Below are 11,741 nucleotides of genomic sequence, written 5' to 3' on the forward strand. Positions count from 1 at the left end.
GCGGCTCTCACGGGAGGGGCCAGCTTGTGCAGGGTGAGCTGTGGGGGCAGGGCGGGCTCTCCTGACCTGACTTTCAGATGGGCCCATAACATCAGGAGGTGGACGTTTCTTTGTGGGGCCACCGTCCAGCCCCCTGGAGGAGCTCCCAGACACTCAGTTTCCATTTCCTCCAGCAGTGACAGGGGGTGCTCTGCGGGGGAAGCCCCTGCCCCCCAAGGTGGGCGGGCACTTGCCAGTTGGCCACAGCACCCTGCCCCTGCCTGGGACCCCGATCTGGTCTCCCCACCATTTCACAGAGAGGCAAACGGAGGTGGCTGGGGGTGGCTGTGAGGCCGGGAAGCCGAGCGCCCCCCCCCTGCACCCCCTCCAGCCTCCCTTATCAGGACTCTTGTCACGTGGAAGCCCCCTGGGGTGTCCCTGTCCCCGTCTCCCAGGGTGGCTGTGCTGAATGACCGGAGAGGCTCAAGTCCCTGGGACAAGCAGCTGTGGAGGCCGAGCAGCGCTGGCTGGGCGTATCCCTGGTCAGCGTGGCCCTGAAGGCCGAGTGAAGGAACGTGAGACGCTGGGACCCGGAGGCAGCGTCTGCCCCCCAAGTCGCCCTGGAAGCTTCCAGAGCCCACGCTGTTCCATGTGCACCTGCGCACGTTCAGGCCCCAGCTAGGAGAAGGGCTCTGCTGTGGCCCTCTGCATCCCTGAGGTCACCCGGAGCCGGTCAGGGCACGGCATGGGCGAGGGCTGCCCTGTGGCGGGGACTGCAGGGGATGGGCATGTGGGCACGCAGGGTGCAGGGGCCCGCCATCGCGGACAGCTGCATCCAGAGCCCAGCCCCAGGCAGGGTGCCTGGTGGACACCTGGTCGGGGCAGTCCATTTTACAGTCAGGCAGACCGAGGCGGCTCAGGGTGAGTGGCTGCTGGTCCCTGGATGCCCAGGGTACCCTGTGGGGCAACCCCTGAGTAGGTGGACGATGAGCGGCTGTTCCACTGACCACCTGTCCCTCCTCACGTGACTCAGGTCACGGAAGCCAGGGAAGACCTTGGCACTGAGTGTGGGAAAGCTACCGCTCTTCCACGGGGACTTCTGGGTGGCAAGACGGGAGCAGGACCCGGCCTCTGCTGGGGTGGGGGCTGCTGTATGCCTGCCCTGGCGCCACAGACCCTCAGGGGCTTGTGGCCCAGCTGATAGACACTTCTCAGCCTCCCTGTGGCCCAGGAGCTGCATCAGCTGGATGGTCCTAACAGCAAGGGAGGCCCGTCACTCTCTCTGGTTTGTGAGTTGGCCGACTGACGGTCCAGCCCGGCTGGATGGAGGATGCCTTTCCCCAAGTCAGGCCTCACCTTCAATAGCGAGTGCTCCCTTATCCCGGGAAATTAGCCTGGGCTTGTTCATACGGTAGCCAAGCACCCCAGCTCCAAGTTGGCAGCTTAAATTCACACAAGATTTTCAGACCTCTGCTTGCGTCCTGTTTACTCTCGCCCCTTTTGGACAAGCAAGTCACCAGACTCCTTGAATATGAACATAATGGCTGGAGTTCTTGCAGCTATTCTGGACTAGGAGGACGAGAGTCACACAGTAGGGGTGGTGAATCAGTAAGTTAGAAGGAAAGTGGCAGCTTCCGACTTCTTGTTACTCAGACATATTTTACATGATGGGAGGGGTACATGGGGTCAGATTTCATTCTGATTGATCCATTTGACAATCTGGGTGATCTCTCCACATCCCCTGGTGGCCTGGGGATGGGATTGGAGGAAGTGAAGAGGGTACTTCAGGGCCTGGAGGAGCTCACCAGGGCAGCTTGGGCAGGCCGTCCAGGGAGCTAGGGCCAAGCTGGGCAGACTGGCTCCGCGGCCTGAGACCTGGAGGATGGCGGCCAGGACTGTGTGTCCAGCACTGGTCCCACCCGTTGAATGCCACAAGGGCCCTGGGCAGCAGCTTGTCCTGTCATGGCTTGGGAAGCCGAGGGGCTAGGTCACTTGTGTGAGGTTGTGGGGACCCAGCAGCGGAGCAAAGATTCAACCCAAGCAAGTCCTGGGCCCAAGACCGGGAGGGGCCCTGGGTGCAGAGGCCGCCACGCTAGAGCCGCCAGCCGGCCCACCCCCGCCTGGCGCCCAGGCCCGGTCACTCACCAGTGCCTCTGAAGCCCCCGCGTGCAGCGCCCACCCGAGTGTGGCTGTCAGGGCTGACTGTGGTCCTGCGGTCCCCATCCTCAAGGGATCAGAGACGACACCAGTCCCTTGGGGTGTGACCCAGCCCAGAGGCAGGGCGGGGAGACAGCCCTGGGAGGCCTAGGGTCCCCTGGTGGCGTGTCCTGTCCCTCCTTCAAGGGACACCTGTGGGATGGGACAGTGACCTCCCGCTCCTGGGCTGGCGGGAGTGTGGCGGCCCCATGTCGGAGCGTCCCACGGGGCTGCTCCTCTGGGGGCCAGTGGGGACCCGGGCCTTGGCCGGCTGCAGTGAGACGAGGGAGTGGCCCTGGGTGGCCCTTGTCCTTTTCCCAGGTCCCCCAACTCCCGGCTGGTGGGCAGGGCCGGGTGCACAGTCCTGGACGTCCGGGACCGGGGGCTGCAGGCCGCTCCCCCCGAGGCCCCTCCGTGGCCGGCAGACGGCATCTGCTCCTGTGTCCTCTCGCGGCTTCTGTGTGTCGGGTCCCGATGGCCTTTTCCCCTAAGGACACAGATGGGTTAGGGCCACCCAAGTCCCCTTATGCCTTCCGGAATGGCTTCGTCCCCAGGACCAGCCACCTTCTGGTGCCGAGGGTCCAGGGTCCACCTGTGGATTTCTGGGGCACCGTTTGTCACGGGGCCCGGGAGGGAGGAGCCAGGAGGCAGAAAGGGGGACCCGGTCAGCAGATGTGGCAGAGGGCTCTCGGGGCTCTTGGGCGGTGGCGGGGCCGGCGGGCAGAACTGGGTCGGCGGAGCCTCTCGGTGGGGTGTCCTGCTCAGGGCATTTGGGGCGCTGAAGCCAAGAGCATCGAGCGTTGACCCCGGGCGCCCAGCCCCGAGCCGCCCCCAGCCCCTTCTTGTACTTATTTGGAGACGGGGTCTCGAGGGCCGCTCAGGGCCTTGCTGTGTTGCTGAGGCTGGCCTGGAGCTCCTGGTCCTCCTGCCCCGGCCTCCCGAGCCGCTGCGCCGGGCCAGAGGCTCCTCCAAAGGCCCTGGCTGCCCTCCTCACGCGGTGGCCCTGGTCCTCGGCAGCTCCTGGGTGTCCCCTGGGACGAGCACCTGCTTGTGGCTGGGGGGATCGTCGGTGGGCTCCGTGACCGAGGGCTGGGGTCCGCCTCAGGGCGGAGGCCCGGGGAGCACGGTGGCTGGTCCCCGGGCCTCTGTGTGTCCCCTGCGTGGCGCCTGCGTCTTTGGGCTATTTTGGTCCTGGACGCTCAGAGCTCCCTGGAGGGTGGAGGGTCCTGTGGCTCCCGTTGCCCAGCTGCTGGGGAGCAGTCTTGGGCAGGTGGACTCCAGTCCACGGGCCAAGTCTGTATTGTCCATCGTGGGCGCAGGTCTCCCAAGGGTGGCCACCTGGCCTGGTGCAGCGTCTCCCTGGGCCGGGTGGCTTGTCCTTGTCTGTGCTGCCCACGGTGGCCTTCCCCTACGTCAGAGTGGACCAAAATGGAAAGGGAGTGTGGGGAGGGGGCCTGGTCCGCACCCCTCAGATGGCCCTTGGATGTGGCCAGGTCCTCAAGCCTCAGCCCGCCCCTCCCCACAGCCCGTCCTGCCCACCCCGTCACCCCTGCCCTGTCCCCAGGTCTCCCGGGAGCCGTGGCCTTGCTGGTCCAGGGCAGTGGGTTTCCTGGCTGGCCTCAGTCCTGTCTGGCCTCCCTCTGGCTGGCCTCCCTCTGGCTGGCCTCCCTCTGGCTGGCCTCCCTCTGCCCTCTCTCGGACCTTCAGGACACCTGGGTCCCGGGCCCCCACAGCTTCTCTCCATGGCCTTGGCTCCTGGTTGGGGTGTGCCTGCCCTTTGCCCTTTGCCCTTTGCCCTTGCTCCCCACAGTCTCCACCGGCCTGCCTCAGCTTGGCTCCTGCTTCTCCGGCGCTGGTCTGTGGGGCCTCAGAGCCACGTCTCCCTCTTGGTGCCCAGGTCCCTCGCTGCCCCGAGGACCCGGTCAGCCTGGTCCTCCTCCCAGCCATCGGTGACCCCTCTGACCCGAGCCTGGTGTGCTCCAGTGGGAGGCGTGGGCTGAGGGGCCCTGCGCACCTGCCCGGCACCTCTGCAGCCACGATGCCACAACGCGGCCCAGGCGAGGTGTCAGCCTGGTGTGGCGTCTGCCTGGCGTGCACCTGGCGCTGCGTGTGCCCTCTGGGGGCTTCCTGAGCGGTTTCTTCCCAGTGTACAGAGTGGCACCAGCTGTAAGGAGGGGCCACCTGTTGTTGACCAGGACACCCTGGCCTTGGGGGGCACCACTGGGAGGCTGTGGAGCCCTCAAGACGGGGCCGGGGGTGTGTCCCGAAGGGACCGTGGGCCCAGCCCTGCTCCTCCCCTTGGAGGCCCGGCCAGGAGGGCAGCCCTGTGCTCTGCCAGGCGCCAGCCGCGGTGCCCGGCCTCACCACAGTCCCAAACCCTGGGGGCCACCGACGAGTGCCGAGTCCCGACACTCGATCCCAGGCACACCTCTGCGCGTGGGTCACCTCAAGGGTCCGCTTCGGGGACGCTGGCTCAGCCCAGGGGGCTGCGCCCCAGGCGGGTCAGGGTGGCTGGGTCCCCAGGTCCTGCGGGCCCCCACTGAGCACGTGTGAAGAGCGGGGGTGACGTCGAGACCCACGCGAGCTGGGAGGGCCGCGTGGCCCGTGCAGCTGCTCCCTTCGCCCATGGTGGCCCTTGGCGTGTGCTCATTCTTGTCACCGCAGTGACGATAGCAGTGGCCTCTTCCCGCTGCCCTCTGGGTGCTGGGCAGTAGCGCCTCTCCTCTCCCAGCCGCCACGGCCTGGCTGCCGTCCCCACGGGACGATGCGGAGACTGAGGTCTGAGGAGGGAGAGCCTGCCCGTCACCGTGGCCTCCCACCTCCGGACCCTGCAGGCCCTGTCCCACCTGCCCCAGCCTCCGCGTGGGAAGAGGGCCCACGGACCCTCAGGTCACAGTGGCCCTCTGTGCTGATCCCACAGTGGCCCCCAGGCCCAGAGGGGCTCAGAGGCTGGGCGGGGGTCCCAAGCCCACTGGAGTCTGTGCATGCACGGGGGGGGTGGACAGGAGCGAATGCCGGGCACAGAGGGGTCAGCTGGCAGCTCTGGGTGCCATGCCGGCCTCCCGTGCTCTGGGTGACTGACGGGAGGCATCGTCCTGTTTTCTAGGAAAGCACTGCTGAGTACGGCCCTCCTGGGCAGTGGTCACTGTTTACAAGGACAAAGGTCAGTCTACTTGCAGGGATGGCCAGGTCCCCGCGGCACTTGGCAGAGAGCAGAGTGCAGGGAGTCTAGAGCCCGTCCGAGTGCCCGAGTGACCCAGGGCAGGGCCACCCTTCCTCCTGGGCCTGGTTCAGCGGTGACCAGACTGGCCATGGAGGGTGCTGTGCTGGGCAGGCCCGGGTGGCTGGGCCCGAGTTCTGCCTGCAGGGTGGCCCTCAGCCTGCCCCCCGGGGCCTCCAGCCTCTGCTGCAGCTGGCCAGGGCTTGCTGTGTCCTGCGAACACAGTCCACGCCCGCAGCAGGCCAGCTGGCCACAGCCGGGCAGCCCTCTGTTCCTGGAGCAGGAGGCCTTTGGGGCTCCTGAGAGGCCTCCGTCACCCGCCTGAGGCCCCTTGACCATAGTGAGGACGCTGCTGCCCAGGGTCCCGGGGGGTGCGGGGTCTGGGCCGCAGCCACTTCTCCCGGGAAAGTTCTTCTGTCCCAGACCAGGGAGGCTCCGCGGAGCCAGGCCGTCCCACCCCTGGTCTGCCCTGCAGCTCTGGGACTTGGCCCGGCTGAGTGGCCCCTGGAGATGCGGGGGACTCTGGGGGTTTGCCGACGGGGCCACAGAGCCCCACTAGCCGGGACCTTTCCACAGGGGATGGAGACAAGCAGGTCACGCTCTGGCTGGGCTTGTCCCCGTGGTGGGGACAGTCTTCCCGGGCCCCTGGGCCCTCTGCCCTGGTGAGGAAGCCCAGAGTTCTGCCATCTTGAAGGCCACTCTCCACACCGACCCAACACCTGCTGAGGCCAGGGCTGAGCTGCTGGCCCCGGGTTTGGACCCGGCTTCCGTGGCCCCGCGTTCCCGGGCGTCCCACTCAGCCGGGAGGGTGGGAGGCGCCTGTCCTGCGTCAGGCCAGGGCGTTGGCCAACACTGGGCACTGGGTGCCTCAGGACCTCGAGCCCTGGGCTGGGTGGGAGTGACGGGGGCCGCGGCCTCCTCCCTGCCCCCCCCCCCCCCGCAGTGTCCGGCGCGTGGACTTCCTGGCTGCCCCCTGCCACCCAAGTCCCTCTCCTTCTCCATCCAGGGCCCCTGGGGCTGGCTCCGTCCTCTGCTCCCTGCTTCCCAGAAGTGGCCAGAGGAAGCTCCGCTGTGTGGAGGGGCTTTTTGTGGCAGGGACAAGGCACAGCTAGACCCTCCAGTGTGGGTTCGCCCGGGTGCTGGGTGCTGGGTGCTGGGTGCTGGGTGCTGGGTGCCTGCACAGGGCCTGCACTCTGGGTAGGGCTGTGGACTGTAGGTCCCTGCCCAACTTGCTGTGGGACCTGGGGAAAGTCACATCTCTCTCTGGGTCCGGGGGGATCCATGGAGCCCGTCTGGCAGGGTCCGGGGCAGTAGGACAGCTGGCCAGCCCTGAGCCCTGTGGGGCACGGCGAGGGCTCTGCCGCCACTCCTTGTTGTCACCTTCACAGGTGTGGGTCGGGTCTCGGCTGCCTGCGCCCTGGGAGCCGCGGGGACCCGTGGTTCCTGGAGAGCAGCCCTGTCCATGGCGCACGGGGCAAGTCGCTTGGGGAGTCTGGAATCACAATCCGCCACATTGAAAAAGTGTCACGAGTCTGAGGAGGTGAGCTGCAGCAGGCGCAGCCGGTGGCTCCATTTCAGGACACGGAGGAGAGGCCGTGCGCCCCTAGAGCCCCGGGATGCTCCCCCATCTCCAGGCAGAGGGGACAGTCCTCGTGCAGATAACGCCACTTCACGGGCTTCAAGTTTTATATTTCAATCAAGTAAAATGAAGCGTCTTTAAACATGTTTTCTCCGTGTGGCCAGGCCGCCGTCCTGGCCGGGCAGTCAGGACGACACGTGCCCTCCTTCCCTCTCGGCCCCACCCGTGCGGGCCTCCTGCCCTCTGGCTGTGCCTCTGTGGTGGCCCGCCTCGCCCAAGGCCTCAGTGACCCCCCTGCCAGAGGACGAGGTCCACCCTCTGATGCAGGAGCCGAGGGGACGCTCAGGGGCCATCTCTGGGGCCTCTGGGCTTTTGGGGAGCAGCCAGAGGAGAGAATTAGTGGCCCCCTTCTGAGCCCAAGCACCTGCTGTCACTGCTGGGAAGGGCCACTCTGGGTCCACCTGAGGACTCTGACGTCCCCTCGGCCCTTCCTTTCTCTGTAGTGTCACCGGAGGCCAGCACCTGGACGGGGACTCGACAGTGCCCGCATGCAGTCGGTGCTTCATAGTGGCTGATGTGTGGACAAAGGGGTGCTGGCCTCTGGGGGGCTGCCCCTTCCTCGGCCCCAGGGCCCCCCGACTTTCCTCGGGACCCCTCCACTGGGGGGTTCTGTGGCCCCCACCTGGCCACTGACAGCAGGGACGCGCCCCTGCACCGGGGCCACCCGCGGCCCTGACACAACCCTGGGGGCTGTGCCGCCCCGTCCCCACCCTGGCTGGGGAGGCTGGGCGCAGGGAAGGCCATTTGCCCAGTTGGGGTCTGCCCCGCCCCGGATCCGAGCTGCTGAGCCAGGGTCTCCGTCACAGCCGCCACCCGGGTCCGCTCTGGGCTCCTTGTCTCCCTGGTGCAGCCTCAGTTTCCCCAGCTGCTCCGTGGATGACTGGGGCCTCCTGGTGGCCAGGGTCCTCCAGCTCTGGGCGTCTCTGCGTCCACTCTCGTGTGACCTTGCCTGGAGCTGGGACCCAGGGAGGGCTGCGGCAGGTGGGTGGGAGCACCCCAGGTACCGCCTGCCCGCCCGCGCCCTCCTAGCGGCCTGGCCAGCAGAGGAGAGAGGAGAGACCGTGCGGCCTCCCGGAGGCCGGGCCAGGGAGCCCTCCCGGGCCACTGGACGCTGGGAAGGGCTGCTCTGCACCTTGGCACGCGGGCCTGGCAGCTGCTGGGGGCTGGCTGCCACGGTCCCTGGGCTGGCACCGTGGTGGCCGTCGGCCGGGGCGGGTGGGGAGGGCCCAGGGGCAACATCCATCATGGCCAGCAGCTTGCGTGGGCCCTGCCAAGTCACGGTGGAGCCCGGCCCCGGTGCCAACGCACTTGGTAACGGCTTGCTGTGAGAGACCACAGTGGCGTCAGGACAGTCCGCCCTGCGACTTCCTATCAGCAGCCTGGAGCCGGGCGGGGGCGGCCAGAGCAGGCTGTTTGCACAGGGCGGCCCGCGGGAAGGTGCCCGGGACGGAAGATCGGAGCCGGGAGGCCGGGAGGCGGGAGGCCCGTGAGCAGGGCTCCCTGGCTGCCGAGGCCCACCCCAAAAGGGGCTGGACAGCAAGGGCTAGTCCAGGAGCCAGGTGGCCGTGCCAGGTGCTGGGGAGCACGGAGGCCAGGGTGGCGTCTCCAGGACACGCAGCACCTGGCCCAGGAGGCTTGAAGGGCCCACGATGGTCAGCAGACAGAAACAGGCCGAGGTGGAAGGATGCACGTGTGGTAGGCACGTGGGGAGTGTCCCTCAGAGTTCACGCGCAGAGCCTCAGCCTGCCTGACCGCTCCCAGCAGGGCCTTCGTGGATGTCCCTGGTCAAGGTGAGGTCACATGCAGTGGTGGGCTCTGACCCAGAGGCTGTGTCCCGCAGGAAGGCCACAGACACGCACGCACACGCACGCGCACGCACACGCACGCGCACGCACACGCACACGCATGTGAACACGGGTCTGAAGCTCGTGCCACAAGCCAAGGCACACAATGACCACTGAAGCTGAAGGGGCAGGAAGGACCCTCCCCTGCCTGCGTCTGACCCCCCAGAGCTGTGTCCACTCTGTGTCCACTCTAGTTTCCAGCCCCTGAAGTGGGGAGGTGACGCAGCCCTGGGAAGTGGGGCAGGGGACGTGAATCAGTCCCACACAGTCCCCAGACACAGTGTTTTTATTGTCATTATTGTTTTTCTCATGGAAGAAGTTGTCCTCGCGGTGTGTCCCGGCCACAGCCTGTGGGAAGCTTTCTGTCCTGCCCGGAGCTGGGGGCGCTGGGCAGGCTGGCGGGAGGGGTCTCCCGAGGGAGGGGTCTCCTGAGGGCGGGACTCTGCTGGGCGTGTGGCCCTGCCATAAGGGCTGTCTCCTGGAGAAGGGACTTGACCTTCGTGAGCCTCCAGTGTGACCCTAACCCTGCCTCTGTCCTCTGGGGGGAGCCTGGAGGCAGGTTGTGCAGAAGCCTGGGCTCTCAGGGTGGGGGCAGGCGAGGACTGGCCGGACCAAGCGCCTGAGCCAGCACTTCCCGTCTGTCCTGGGGGCCGCACCTGGCACCAACCTGGAGGGGGGAGGGGGCGCTGTCAAGGACACCCCTGTCCCCTGCAGCCTCCCACCCGCCGTCAAGAGAGCCGAGCCTCCTTCCCCAGCGGGGCTGAATGGACGTCCTGCTCCAGGACCTGCCGGGCTGGGGACCGCTGGTCCTTGTCCTCGGGGCCGGCTCAGCACCGTGCTCCTCTGAAATAAGGCCCAGGAGGCTGTCCCCCACCGCCACCCAGAAGCCCTTCCCTGGGGGTGTCTCACACGAGGCCCAGGGACCCTGCTGGCCAGAGGGCAGGCGCAGGGCGAGGGCTGTGCTGGTGACCAGCCCGGCACTGACCAGACGCGGCCCCGGCACAGTCCCTGTGCCCAGGGTGGCCCAGAAAAGCTCCAGACGAGGACATCTCCATGAGCCCAGTGGGCCTCGGTGCAGGCGGCCTGGCCTTCCACACAAGGTGGCCTCCAGGGCCACAGAGGTGCTGTCCCATGTCCCCAGGAACGTGCCACACGCTTGGCAGCCAGGCCCACCCTGGGTGCGGTGTGTACCCTCCCCCTGAAGCCACTGGGGAGACAGGGTACAGATGGGACTGCAGCCCTCCTCACAAAGGGAGGACACCGAGGCACAGAGTGGCCGGGACACTTGCCGGTGGGTGGCACAGCTGGGCAGGCGGAGCCGGGAGGAGAGTCCTCCGAGGTGCAGGGGTCTGCTCCCCCTCAGGTGTCTGGGCCTGCTGGGCACGGAGGCCACTGCCTGCATTCAGCTCTGCGGCTCCTGGGGCAGCACAGGGTGGGGGGCAGGACAGGGCTGGGGGACAGGACAGGGCTGGGGGACAGGACAGGGCTGGGGGAGCTCAGGGTGGGAGAGCACAGGGTGGGGGCACAGGGCTGGGGGACAGGACAGGGCTGGGGGGGCTCAGGGCTGGGGGGACAGGACAGGGCTGGGGGACAGGACAGGGCTGGGGGACAGGACAGGGCTGGGGGGCTCAGGGTGGGGGGGCTCAGGGTGGGGGACAGAACAGAGTGGGGCAGCACAGGGTGGGGGACAGGACAGGGCTGGGGAGCTCAGGGTGGGGGAGCTCAGGGTGGGGGAGCTCAGGGTGGGGGACAGGACAGGGCTGGGGGGCTCAGGGCTAGGGGGGCTCAGGACTGGGGGGCCTCAGGGTGGGGGAGCACAGGGCTGGGGGGCTCAGGGTGGGGGAGCACAGGGCTGGGGGGGCTCAGGGCTGGGGGGGCTCAGGGTGGGGGCCTCAGGGTGGGGGAGCACAGGGCTGGGGGGCTCAGGGCTGGGGGGGCTCAGGGTGGGGGCCTCAGGGTGGGGGAGCACAGGGTGGGGGAGCTCAGGGCTGGGGACAGGACAGGGCTGGGGGGCTCAGGGCTAGGGGGGCTCAGGACTGGGGGGCCTCAGGGTGGGGGAGCACAGGGCTGGGGGGCTCAGGGCTGGGGGGGCTCAGGGTGGGGGCTTCAGGGTGGGGGAGCACAGGGTGGGGGAGCTCAGGGCTGGGGACAGGACAGGGCTGGGGACAGGACAGGGCTGGGTGCCCCCTTGCCTTCTGACCCAGAGCCGCGTCAGAACCGCGGTGGGTACAGGGGCATTCAGCACCGGAGCTCTGGGCCCGGCTGCCCACCTCAGCCCCTTCCTGCAGCCCTCGGTACCCAGCGTCAGGTGGCACCGACTCGGGATTCTACAGCTTAGGGGTGGCATGCCCACTGGGGGTGGGTCCTGGGACAGGCCCAGGGCGTCACCGTCCATGAGTCTGGTCAGCTCTGGCGTCCTGGAGAGCTGTTTCTTGGTGACCTTGGCCGAGGAGCAGGGGACTTCCTGCGCACGGGGGGGTCTGTTGACAGAGGAGGCCTGGGGCCTGTTTCCTGCTGCGAGTTTGGGCCGGTCACTCCCCAGCCTCGTCCCTCCCTCTGGAAAACGGGTGATGGGGCTTGGGGCCCTGAGGTGTCCCCCAGGACAGCCTTAGTCACATGGGGCGTCACTGAGTCAGTCCTGGTGGGCAACGCTGGGTGACGCTGCTCCCCAGGGCTCGGTTTGCTCATCTGCAGAATGGGGGACACGGCATGTCCCCTGGACCCTGGAAGACAGGGACACTGCTCCCCACCTTCAGCACGCGCCTGGTTTGTGTGGGGTGTAGGCTACAGCTGGCATGAAGGGCGCTGCCCCCACAGTCTGGCGCCATTTGAGCGGGTACACCAGCACCCACAGTCGAGTTGG

Source organism: Callospermophilus lateralis, chromosome 2 (assembly GCF_048772815.1).
Source record: "Callospermophilus lateralis isolate mCalLat2 chromosome 2, mCalLat2.hap1, whole genome shotgun sequence".
Classification (NCBI taxonomy): domain Eukaryota; kingdom Metazoa; phylum Chordata; class Mammalia; order Rodentia; family Sciuridae; genus Callospermophilus; species Callospermophilus lateralis.